General features: G+C 33.0%; 1 protein-coding gene across 3 annotated transcripts in view; it reads right to left on the reverse strand.

Moving 5' to 3' along the window:
* The window catches only part of LOC128674050 (semaphorin-2A), a 313,535-nt gene that overhangs the window by 227,428 nt on the left and 72,571 nt on the right, over positions 1-13,536 (reverse strand). The window contains exon 1 of one of the 3 annotated variants that reach the window (XM_053752329.1): positions 13,360-13,388. The exons of the other annotated variants lie outside the window; for them this stretch is intronic. The gene's annotated coding sequence lies outside the window, so the exon portion shown is untranslated. Of the gene's footprint in view, positions 1-13,359; positions 13,389-13,536 lie in introns of those variants that run through there. 3 annotated transcript variants of the gene reach the window in all.

The following is a 13,536-nucleotide window of genomic DNA, read 5'->3' on the forward strand; positions in this document are numbered from 1 at the left end:
ATATCCCCGTACCAGCTTAGGCTGGTATAACTATATAATATCTCATTAACTGGTGCTACTTTCATACTTCCTCTTACATAATCATTCTATATTTTATCTAATCTAGTTACCCCGCACATCCATCTGAACATTCGCATCTCTGTCGCATGAAGTTTCCTTTCATCCGTCACTTTTGTCGCACAACATTCAGATACATCAGTTACTCGTCCTTCAGAGTTTAAATGTTTTCATGACAATGCATTATGATAAGCATGACCTAATGATGAACCCAGAATCGACTCCCACGAGGGACTCACCAACGGATTAATGTAAGTATATGATTTTTTGTTCCAATCAATGCAACAAGATCTCTCTGACGACTATGAAAGCTTGTGGATTTTTTAAAATGATTTAAATAAAAATGTACATTACATTACAAATAACATAAACGCAGTTTATGGTATTAAAATAAAAACCTACGATCTTTATACTAAATATAGAATTATTTTTTTTACTTATACTAGCTATTGTCCGCGGCTCCGCCTGCTGCTAAAAGTAGCCTATGACACTCTCCAGCTCTCCAACTATATTCGCACCAAAAATCACCTCAATCCGTTGCTTCCCTTGTGACGTAAAATACGGACAAACAAACCCTTTCACATTTATAATATTAGTATGGGTAGGTACCCATATTTCGATTAAAACTATAACATAACAGAACCTTAGACACGACATTACATTGCAAGCAGTAATTTGACCTAAACACATTGAATTGCAAATGCAAGCAATAATAAAGCTTGGCAGTTTTGTGTTTGCAGCGAGTTAGCTTGCTGTAATTGCTTAATTCCGAAGCGGTCACGACAAAGTTCAGTCAGAACTAGGCGTGGAGGAGGTATCTGCTTGTACCTCATCGCTATGCTTATTTAAAAAATAATAAAACGGTCAAGAGCGAGTTAGACTCACGCAACGAGGGTTCCATACAAATTTGTAAGTTTATAAAAGTTTAAATAAGTGGTAAAACATGTGTTTAAATTGTTTTGTTATAAGTATATGTCACACATGCTTTTTAAGTAATTTTAAAAAATAATAACAAGATTTAAAACATTACATAGATAGAAAGGGGCGTGAGTTCAATACCTGCTCGATTATAGAATTTTCAAAAAAAAATTTTTTTAACAAATTAAAATATAAAAAACAAGTCTTTACTTACAAAAATATTTAATAACCTTTAGGATTGAAGCAGCGAGCGACAAGAGGTACAAACCAACATAAGCAATATCTAGACCGGGCTTAGTGCTGTGAAAACTTTTTCAATATGGCATCAAAGTATTATGTTACAGCGCAAATTGTGATCGGAAGTATTCTGCAGTGAACATGAAATATGTCGCAAATTCTGAAATTGCCATCCAGCCAGAAAACAGGATTTATAATGAGAATAGAAACAGGATGGTAATACTAACTAGGCTCCGGGGCTTCGTTCCGTAATTTCGGGATGATACCTACCCAATGTGTTATTCCAGCTTATATTATACCTGTGTAACAAATTTCATAACAATCGGTCCAATAGATTTTGGATGAAAAAGTAACAAACACATACAATACACCCATACATCCTCATCCAATCCTCAATGAAAATCTGATATTTACTTTTTATTCTTAAAACACATTTTCTCACATTTCAACCATTTATATTGTGATTAGTATTGACGTGCTGTATTTACCTGTTAATATTCTAGATCTGCTTCCAAGTTTTGCACGCGATTGAGCCCTTTATTCTCGGAAGCAATGCGACGACAAGCCCGACTTTGCCTTATCTACCGACGTAATTGGTGGTATAAATTAAACAGAACATAAAAGTGACACTTTAATTGGTCAAAAGTTCAAGAACTGATCGATGACAAGAATATGTGTGATCCTTGGAATTAGAAGGTACGTGGAAGAAACCGTGGTGGTGTCTTAACCCGCCTGTGGATCGAAAGGTCCCAGGTTCGAATCCTACCCATGCCACATGAGTTTGTATACCAATGTGACTCATGTATAGTAGTTTTCATCGATTACCAGTTGCTTCCGATGAAGGAAAACATCGTGAGGAAACCTGCACACTAGTTGATTATAATAACTTGTGTGTGAAATGGAGAAGGCAATGGCAAACCACTCCATGACTAATGCCAATAAAGTTGTTATGTGTGTTTAATTCCACTTTATGACCACGACCCTTAACCATGAGGAATACGATTATAAAGAAGTACTTATTAAATCCATGGTGTGGTCTAATAAATCAAGGATCAATCAATATGAATATTGTGTACATATGGTTCCGCACTAGAATAGTACCATTTCATATCCCGAGGCGATTAAGGGACACACAGCCTAGGCAGCTGATAGGTAACAATAGCATCCTCAAGAAGGGCTGACGTCAGGCTAGCGGCCGGTTGTAAAATCACAGCCGAATTCACTAAGTGTTAAAGTTATTTTTTTTGCCCTGACCCTGGGTTTCACGGCGTCACAACTTTGAATGCAACCGGGAACATGCAGAGATGAGAAAGAGAGAGTCTAAGGACTGTGAAATGTAAAATAGAATGTAGAAAAGGGGTCTTCAAACTCCGATAATAACAACTGGAGAAGAACCCCTCATATACTAAGAGAAGGAAGTATTTTTTTTTGTGTCGATGGCAAATCTGTAAGCATTATACTATAGGAGACTATTAAATATTTCCTTGCTAACCGAGCCACCTCAATGGATTCATCAGAAACTGCCATCAAATCAGCACGAGTAAAAATGTATCAACTATATTATACTTTACTGAGTGTACAAGTCACGATTACATTATTCAAATGCCTGAAGTGTAGAACTATCAATATCTACACACTCTATATTCTGTAACAGTGTTTTCGCAAAAAAATCCCCTCGGCAACCTTGTTATTTCATTTTCTAATTGTTATATCGTGTTGTCGGACTAATTTTGTGGATGTGGCGGTAGTTTTCTGATTTTTATCGTACTCGGAACTGTAATTCCGATTTGAATATTGCTTTACGAAGTCGAACCAAAACGTTTGTTATGTGTTTACCCCAAACATTACATATTTATATATTGTAAATAAATAATATTAGGGTAATCTTATAATAATTCGATAAGGAATGGCAACAACTGACGGGGAATAGAAGTGGTTGGAAACAAAGACATAAAAACAATACTTATTATAATAACAACGATGTTTACTAAAAATACTACATTGACGCCTATTTTATAATAATTTAAAAAGAAGAATAAATTGTGAAGAAGAATTTTATAATAATTTTTAAGAAGAAGAACAATAAAATTTGTTTACGTTGTTGATATCAATTTGCGAAGAGAAAAATAAACATGAACTGATTATGCGCTTTGGAACTTGATATTGATAAATCCGCTCGTTTGCCTATGTATATTTTGTATCATAATGTAGTGGAACATACTTTACAATCTAATGCAAATATTGTATATGTGGAAATTATAAAGAAAAACTGGCCGCCATCTACCGGGGGGTTGGGCAACTACATGTTCATTATGGCAGAAAACTGAAACAGTATTAGCGCCATCTGGTAAAATGTTGTGGAACTTCTAAGTAGGTGGGACATGTCTGCAGCGGATAGATGGCGTTGTCTCGAAATATACTGAAACAGAATGATGAGTGTTTATTGATCTTGTTTCGGCGGTTGTTTCCTTATTTTTCATTTAGGTAGGGAAATGTGTTTGTATTTTTTATTTCCGAAATAATAGGTATGGTACACAGAAGTTTTTTAGAAACGTATATAAGTTAAGAATTCTATTAAGAAAATATGGATTATAATTATGACTGTCAAATAAAAAGATTAATTTTATACATCACTTGCGACCCGTCTAGACTTCGCTCGGGAAAAAACTCTCTGTTACTCTTTAATGTTTTTCATTAATTCGTATTATTCGTTTTTGAGTTTATTACATACAAATATACAAAACTTTTCTCTTTATAATATTAGTATGGGAGTATGGAAACAGCTTTTTACTATTTTTTCCACAGGTATAAGAACATTACATATATTCTTATAATATCTTATATTGTCTTGTCTCCTCTTTTCAACAAAAAATAAAAATGAAGTTCTGAGTGGATAATGTCAAAGACATTGTTTTAAATCTTTTTGTAGGTAGGTACTAAGACGGAATGAATCCTCGACGGAGTATAACCTTTCACGATGCCAACAACATAGTTGGACGCGACCTACATCCTTTCCTTTATATTAGGTGAATGCCCTTAAAAATATGAAAAAAATAAAGATGTCAAACCTACATTTCGCCTGTAGAATGTTCCAAGATGGCCCAGTTTCATAAGAAGGGGAAGTTTACAACATTACACTTCTTGTCGGTATCACCCTACATAGTTTTACACTTGAAGAAATTTCAAGCAGCTTCGTTCTTTGCGGTTTTAAAAATGTTACGGAATCGAATTTAGGAGTAGATTTTATTTTTCTTTTTGCACAGCCGAGTGGCCAGTGTACGTTTCTCTTAAGTTAAAAAATCAGTTTCAGAATCAGTTCATAATTTAAATTAGTATTAACAATGAGCGTAAATATGTAGATTAATTTACTCTACCAGTCGTTGAGACTATGGAATGCAAAGTACGTCAGGATTGTTCCAATCGTAAAACTATTTCAATTTAGTTCTACTGTGGTTTGAACCTGTAACATCGTCTTCTGTTACAGTCAAGTTGACCTGATTGTCTCAATAAATTTACTGAGAATAGGTAAAGAGAAACAAAAAAAAATCAAAATATCATGTCGCCTAAAATTTTATATATCCTGTTCGTCAATGTTTCGTAACAAATCGTAGTACGTACGTAGCGTTTATCGTAGCTGACGCTACAAGCTACACGAGGATATAGCTACGAGCTACGCACAAAGAAGCAACGGAGCTACGACGCAACGCACCAATTAAAATGTCGAACTTTATTCTTGCAACCGTTATAATATAAAGATATAATTGTATAATATATTTGATAACTGTCATAAAGTTACAGATTTATATAATAATATTACTGTAAATTTTAACTTACGGTCTGCAAAACCTGTAACCCTTCAGTAACATGCGTTATAACAAATATTCTAGTGATTTGTCATTGCTATATAATAAAATATAGTCGCGAGCCAATTTTGTATGACAGGAATTAATTGAAATCTATGACGGCGAGCCAACATGGTGCCATCTGTTCTGCTACAAAATATGGTGGCTAAAAGTGGATAGAGCTGCCCCATTATAATAATAATTCGAGACTCCTTAACCTCGTTATTAATAAAAATGTTAAAACATACAAAGTATGTTTTAACTTTTTTATTAATATTTTTTTAGCTTTAGCTTATAGTATAAGCTAAAATATGTTTGTCACTAGTCTTTTCGAACATTTGACATTGACAGAATGAGATAAAACATATCTTAGCTTAAAGTATGCTAAACATTCGATGCAATTCTACCTTGTTTAATTTAATCGTGTTCATAATACATTCAATAAAATTGAAACTGTATGTATTTTAGATTGTATAAAAATAATTTACATGAATGTATATATTTTATGATTTTTGTATACCGAATGTTCATTTTAGTAATATTATAATTATTTTATCATGTCAGTTAACGCCGAGCGTTCAAGAATTTTTTATTTTTTTTTTATACGAAGTCATAAACGACTAGTTTTTTATTTAGATTCAGACTTAAATATTAGATAATATACTAGAGGTTGTATTTCGACTGACTCGAAAATAGTAATTTCCTTCGAAAAATATAATAAATTTCAGAGTTTGATAACTTGATCAATTATTCTATGCTCTTATTATTTCGATATTAAAGCCTCAATTAAAGAGCTATATAGGCGACTGAAGAAATGATTGATGATGTAACACACATCCTGTACAGAGAAATCGACAAATTATTATTTCATTTTGTCTCTGTCAACGGTTTAATGGATATATCTCACCATTTGGCAGAAATAGGTTTATTACGTATTTTACAGCTATAAATGCTAAATAAGTAAGAATTTAAATAACTTAAAGTTTTATTACGGTCCTACCATTCTAGGACAATTTCACCCGAATGATAGATTAAATCTGATTTCTATTAGAATACATAAGATGATGATGAACATACTGTCCGGTCTATTTCGGCCACTTATGTTCACAAAATTATGTATTACTACCGACCCGCCCCGTCTTCGCTCAGATTAAAACATAATAAATTATGCACCTAAACCTTCCTCAGGAATCACACAGTAGTTTTTCAATAGAGGACTTTGTTTTATAATATGAACACACAGATGAAATAAAACCTGAAATATATATTATTAGCGGCCCGTCCCTGATTCACTCAGGTAAAATGATAATAAATTATATTCTCAGGAATCAAACTATATAAAAATAAAACCCGCATCATAATCCGTTGCATAGTTTTAAAGATTTAAGTATACATAGGAATACAGGGATAGAGAAAGCGACTTTGTTTTATACTATGTAGTGATAGGACACTGTATCCCAAAATTCCCACAGAAAAGTTTTAACTAACTTAATACCTTACAAGAAAATAGGTCAACGTTGTCAAGCCAGATAGAATCAGGTAGAATTTAATTTATCTTCGTAACATGTGATCAAGGCAAACTGTCGCCCTCCTCACGGATTAGGAGGTCCATCTCGCCCGGTCTCGATCCAGTCGACTCATCCGACCCTTCTGATACATTATTACACAGATATGCGCGATTTCCTAATGTAATGACTTTCGTTTTATACACTTGTTGACCTAATGAAAATTGAGGGTATAAATAAAGCTATACATACATTTTATTTTAATCTTTTATTTAAATACAATGTATGTCTGAGCATCTAGGTTTATTCGGATGGAATCTTGCAACTCAATTTTGAAGCAAATATCTTTAATCGAAAAGGAATCGAGATAACAATGCATTATTATAATATGCATGACTCGATGGTCGACCAGTATCGGCTCTAAATCAAAATCAAATCATTTATTCAGAAATTAGGCCTTCACAGGCACTTTTTCACGTCATATTCTAAATTGACTCACAACTATCAACTACAACTATTATAATAATCTAAATTAGCTCTCAACGAGGAAATTCTACGGGTAAACAAGACTGCGCGCAGACAACAATTGCTTGAAAAAGCTCGTGTCCGACATAAGGTCCTTCACAAAAATGAACTTTATATAATGTAGTTTGAATTTGGAATGGAGTTTTCTTCCTTTTCTTTTTATCCTACAATTTAGTAAATATTTTACCGTTCATCAAACCACTAACTGTTAATTACATCGCCTTTCAATATCCTCGCCGTAACTGACCACTCCGCATGACGCCATTACTCATGTCAGACCATATCCTGTACGCATGAGTTACGGTCACAGCATTTGCATCTACCATGGAGCATAGAGTTGATAGATGTTGGCCTACTATTTTAAGCTATTTTGGGACCTGTACCTGTGAAAACATGCCTGAAAATTACAATTTCATACGATACGAAATGATTCATGGTATACTATTTCCTACTAATCATATAAAGTAAAAAAGTTTTAAAAGTGCTCTTATGTTCAAGTAGATCTTTGTTACGTTTACACGAAAAATCGGCTTTACGAATTTATATTAAATTCAATATGTGTGTTACGTAGAACTTAGAATAACATGTGCGAATTTTTATTGATCAATCACAAGATCGAAGTCAAAGAGTGGCCAATCTTCGTCATGATAAGATAAGGATTTCACGAGTAGGTACTCTACATCGAAAATATCTTGCGCCCGCTGCAGCCACTTGGGAAAATAATTTTCTTCTTTATTCTGATTAAATTAAATTAATATGACAATAAAATGTCAGGTCAACTTCTAGGTAAAGTTCTAACTAGTTGGGAAGACTAACATAGTTCCGAAGTAAGACACTCTGCGCCAAAGAATTATTTCAAACGAAATTACTAGAACTTTAGCTCCTCTTCCACAAATATCAAACTTAGCTGACAGATGGTGGTATTGTAAGATTTCAAAAATATTATATTTTTGTAAATGGGATTTTAAATTTGTTAATTTTTTCGATGGTTTTAATGTCCATTTTTAGACAAAAGAGAAGAATAACTTTTTTTCTACGTAAAGAAGAAAATCTTTTTTAAAATCTGAGTTGAGTAGAGTTTTTTACCTAAGCAGCTTAAAGATTCTTGTATCTAATTTAACGCTAGACTGTACAGTGTACAATAAAAGTCATTATCAAAAATACGTAAAATCAACGTCAAAATATCCACGTTAATAAGTAACAAAACATCATCATGTTACTTTGTTTATACAAGTTTAATTATAGATCACAGTGATGGTTTAATGTCGGAGGTTAAATGTGGTAAGCCCGAGGGAGTTGTGCGATTATGTACCTTGACGTCATTCGTATATTGATTTCGAGAATAGCGAATGATCCAAAAGTTAATAAATCAACGGGAGTATTCCCGGGTAATATGCTGAAGGCGAATTTATATCAGACAAAAATACATGAAATTGTCTGTCGAGACGAGACAACGTGATTGTGAATTTTGTGAAAATGTTATCAAGATAAGGCAGTCAAAGACTGCCTTAAATCTCCATTTGTTTACAAGAAATTAATCTTTTTTTTCCCGTTTGATATACCTATAATTACATTTTTTATATAATATTTCGCAATAACTAGAATTCAACACCCTACGTGCTGGATTCTATCGGATTTTATCTACGTTACTGGGGAACGTTAAAGGAAACAACAAAATCCACTGGGATTGGACTAGCTACTGAGCTGGTTTTATATACTATCTATTACAAGTACTAGTTAATATCATAAATACTAAACTAATTTTATCTGTTCGTTTGTTGTATCTTCACGGTTAATCATTCAATCTAATGGATATTTCGCCTAAGTTATTGCTAGGAGTGCGGAAAAGGACTTTTGAAAAAAACAAAGTGTGAATGGGAAATACACGTTGGTAAAGCCACAAAAGTAAATTGCAAGTTTAACGTGTATGTCCGGAACATAAGATTTCACGAACATGACACAAGCATAAAATTGAGTCTGTAAAAATGCAAAAATCCCACTAAAAATGTAATATCCCTCAATCAGACAGAGTCGGTGTGCTAATATCCTTGTCACTGACAGTCCCTCCATTTGACGCGCAGGTCACGTACTTGCAATCTGCATACCACGAGAAGGGAAAAAAATCAAACTTGCACGACTTACATTTTGTGGGTAATATTTTTATTAACTTCGGTCTCCGTATGCTTCAAATTGAAGTAATTTATTTATCTAAATAAAACATGTGGTACCTATAGTTTTCTCATCGCATGTTTAATGAATATTAAACATAGGTGTGCGATGTAAATCGATAGTGGGAATCCACTATCGATTTGTAAGAATATGGAGGATGCGCCTGACCCACCATACCAGCCTGGGCTAGTAACTGAATAATATATTTATTTATTTATATACTTAGCTAATAATATTGTAATAAGCGGCGGCTAAAATGGCGAATTTTGATTTGTTGTACGCAGGTCTGTTACACTCTGCTCTAAAATAACATATTCAAAATAAAATGATAAGGCAATTAAGTTACGTCATGACGCGTTACGAGGAAAGAATATAAAAATAGACGAACAAAAAGGAAGCCCAGAGCCTGTTAGCTACAAGAATATCACTATTCAGACGTTAAATTGTAAATTACGCATAAAATGATACCGTAGTGAACAACTTTATGGATTATGGAAAATTTGGAAGAAGAACATGGAAAAATAAACTATGTATTTTAAATCTCATTAACAGTTTCTAGTAACCAAAGATCTGATAACTCTTGTACAACAGTGAAAATATTTATTTATTTAAAAAAATATATGAAGTCCAATATCAAATTCTAAATTCTTTATTAAATTCATTCATTCATCACTTATTAACGTCAAAAATTACTTATTACTAAGTCTACGATTCGTCGATTTTCAAAGCGCAGTAAGCAGCGCAGGAAGCGGCGCAACAATTATTACCTATCAGCTTTTGAGGGATATAATAAGAGTCTCCTAAGGGATAGAGTAAGAGTATCCTAAAGCGGAGACCTCGCCTTAGGATGAAAAATATGGAGTTAAAGCTAAAATATAATGCTTCTTTATGTATGCCATATACACGAACAGTCTATTTTCATAAAAGCACAGTAATTTCGAAGTTAACTCAGTATCGAAGCCTTATATTATGTAGATTAAAAGCGCTGATTAGACCACCTGTTCGATGCCATCAAGCGCTTACGTAATCTCAGAGAATGGCATGTAAATGGCTTTAACGATTAACACGGATACATGAAGCTATATAAGAATAATGAGCGAAATAATTCTAGATACCTACTTTCTCTTAAAAATAAAAAAATAAAAGATCTTTAATTTTTCGGTTAATATGTTTGAATTGGTATCAATAATTTCAATTTTTAAGGTTATTGATAAGGTCACCAACTATTTTTTTTACATAATTTTATTTTTTCTTAGCTTTTGTTCTGCAATAACACATAGTTGAATAGTTATCGAAGATGAACAAACATTTAGTGTCGGTCAAAAACGTTTACAGATAAAATTCTCAGCACAAACTATTCAATTAGCTTGACACGTATTCATAAAAAATAGGTGCTTATTATTCCCTCAAGTTAGATCTTCGCGATATGACGTGACGACGCGTTTTGACGAGAGTTTAAAATTAATCCCGATACTGACAGCTCTGCATAGCGGCACAAAATATAGAGAGAATAAAAATTTGAACGTAAATATACAATATTGTTAAAATGTTATTTCATTTAGAATATAACATGAAAAAGTGCCAAGCACAATGTCGAATGAAGGATAAGATCTTTCTTAACATTCATTCGACATTGTGCTTGGTCTTTCTACAGCTTTTTAAATCATAAAAAGAAAATATAGTTAACTAACTGTCAAGGCTCTTGCCTTGACAGTTAGTTAACTGATGGCAGCTGGTCTTGGCGGATTCGGTATACATTGCTTTTTTTTCATAGCGGTAAATAAAAGCATTCAAACAAACTACGCAATGTTCATTCATGTCGGCATCTGTCGAGCATGTCAAGCCGGCATAAGGATATAAAATTGCTTATGCAATTAAAAATTAAATAAAATCCATACTATAATTTTCTACATTGTTATTATTTTGTGTTCGCAGCTACAACAACGAATTTAATAAAGAGGTCTGCCTCCTACCAAGATTGATGTGGTAAGAAATGTATGAGAAAAGAAATTAAAGATGCCAACTCTTCAGGAATATTAAAGGTTCCGTTTAATAAATAACAGGCTGGTTAGGGTTGAATAATAGAGGTTGAAGGAGGTATGTTTTTATTTGGCTTTTGACAATGATTAACCGTTTTTGGTTGTTTGTAAATATAAAGTTACCGTTTTGTTTTAAGGCTTGTTTCTAGACAATAAAATAAAGAAAATCGTAGAGTATGTTTCATTCTTTATATAATAATTATACACACTATATACATGTTGTTATTAGATAGTATTATAATTTTCTAATACAATATTACAGTCAAAGATTTTGGTGACCACCGTTTTCGGTTTAGTCAACTCTGTACATTGTTTAATGAAAAATTATAATACCTACATACCTAAATATAAACTCTTTACCTAGTGTGGCAATTTGTGTAAGAAATAAAAGTAATTGCTGAAAATAGGATCATCATAGAATAATGGCATCTTCATTTGAAACGAATTGAAAGGTAATCATAATTTTGCCACATGAGAAGGGAATCGGAACAGAGGCAAAGCTAGAGTACAAAGAAGCGTACTCATTTATTGAAGCGTACTTTTTAGTAGTGTTAGCAAAGGAGATTTAAATAATATAAACATTTATTTGATTTACACTTCCGAATCTAGCTATTTAAACTTTTTTGAGTACCTATTTACTTAGACGGAGGTCGTCGGATATACGCGTTATTATTTTTAAAAAAATTCCCCAATATTTATATATATTGTGTAAGACTCTATCTCGATTAGGTAAACTATGAACAATTTCGAACGCAAACGCTTGTGACTGATTTACACTGACAGTTTTGTCCGAGTGACGTTGACAAATGACGTCACGCGGTCATGCCCCGTGTATACATGCCCTTCTCACGGGATGTGGCATCGTGGCATCACGCCTATCTCGTTATTTATGTTTGTCGAGGTGTATGGCCAAATTGTTTGGAAAGGTATGTTTAACTAAGTCAGTTTTGTTGACATTGATGGTTTATCTATGGTAACTTTTGAGTAGTAATTTTTCAATTTTTAGCTTCTAATGATACTCGTATTGAAGGTTATCATCATCATCTATTTTAATATCCCACTCCACTGGGCACTGGCCTTGTTTATGACTCCATAAAATATTCTTACACTCATAAGGAGTACTTACTTATACTCATAAAGAATACAGATTGGGTGGCGTATTATCCACAGCAAATATGTTGGGGCCAACGGCATCGTGTGCCTTCAGAAGCACAATGGGAGCTCGAGATAATTAAAAGGACATTTTTGGTGACCAATCTAATGACCGACTTTTGCGAAAGTGGTTTAACTGGCACTATCATAGACTGCGCTATCAATCTTTTATCGATTAGCGATGTTATTCTATTTAATTCTCAGTAAGTTGAGCATTCAGACTTGCTATTGAGGTAATATACTTCAAATAAAATCAAAGTAATTTCTGATATTGGATCTAAAAATGCTTCACAAATTAATAAAAAGAGAAAATCGTAACGAAGCTACACAAAAGTATTAATGTGATACTAGGACATATTCAGACATTATTTTAATCATAGTATAGTCAAGATCAAAGAATTATACAGCGTAATTTTTAAATACTACTTATTGAAACTACTTTAGTTTTATTACTCAAATCCAAATAATAATAAAAAAAGTTTTTGTAGTGACAAAAAAATTGCTCTATATGAGAAAACGGACAAATTGTGACTAAAACCAGGAAAATCTTAGATAAGAACATTATCTTAATTTCGGTACATTGTACGTAAACACCATGTTCTGGCATGCCATAGATATACTATCAATAGATGAAACATCACACTTGTTTACAAATAGTTTTGTGCACCACTGATTTATACGGCCCATTGCAGGCTCGGGACAGTGACAAGTGACGTCATACGCAATGGCGTGTCATTCCCTTATGCGGTCGTGACGTCATACGTATTACGGCATGCTAGCTTGCTTTCGAAATTGGATGTCTGTTAACTAAACTAAACTTAAAAAGATAATACTTAAAAACTTTAAAAGACTAAAGGTCTAAACTTACACGGCCGATACACAAAAATATTTTCAATTATATATCTGTAAAAATACCTTTTATGTTCTTAGTACACTGCGAGGTTGTTACCTGTGAAAAAAAAATGCAATGTTTGTTTAATATTTCATATAATTTTGAAAGTTTTGACAAATCTATTTTGATGATAACATTAGTAACGATTCGTTTTATTTAATAAGGTACTTTACATTAAGAATTAAAGTATAATAATTTCC

Source organism: Plodia interpunctella, chromosome 12 (assembly GCF_027563975.2).
Source record: "Plodia interpunctella isolate USDA-ARS_2022_Savannah chromosome 12, ilPloInte3.2, whole genome shotgun sequence".
NCBI classification, from domain to species: domain Eukaryota; kingdom Metazoa; phylum Arthropoda; class Insecta; order Lepidoptera; family Pyralidae; genus Plodia; species Plodia interpunctella.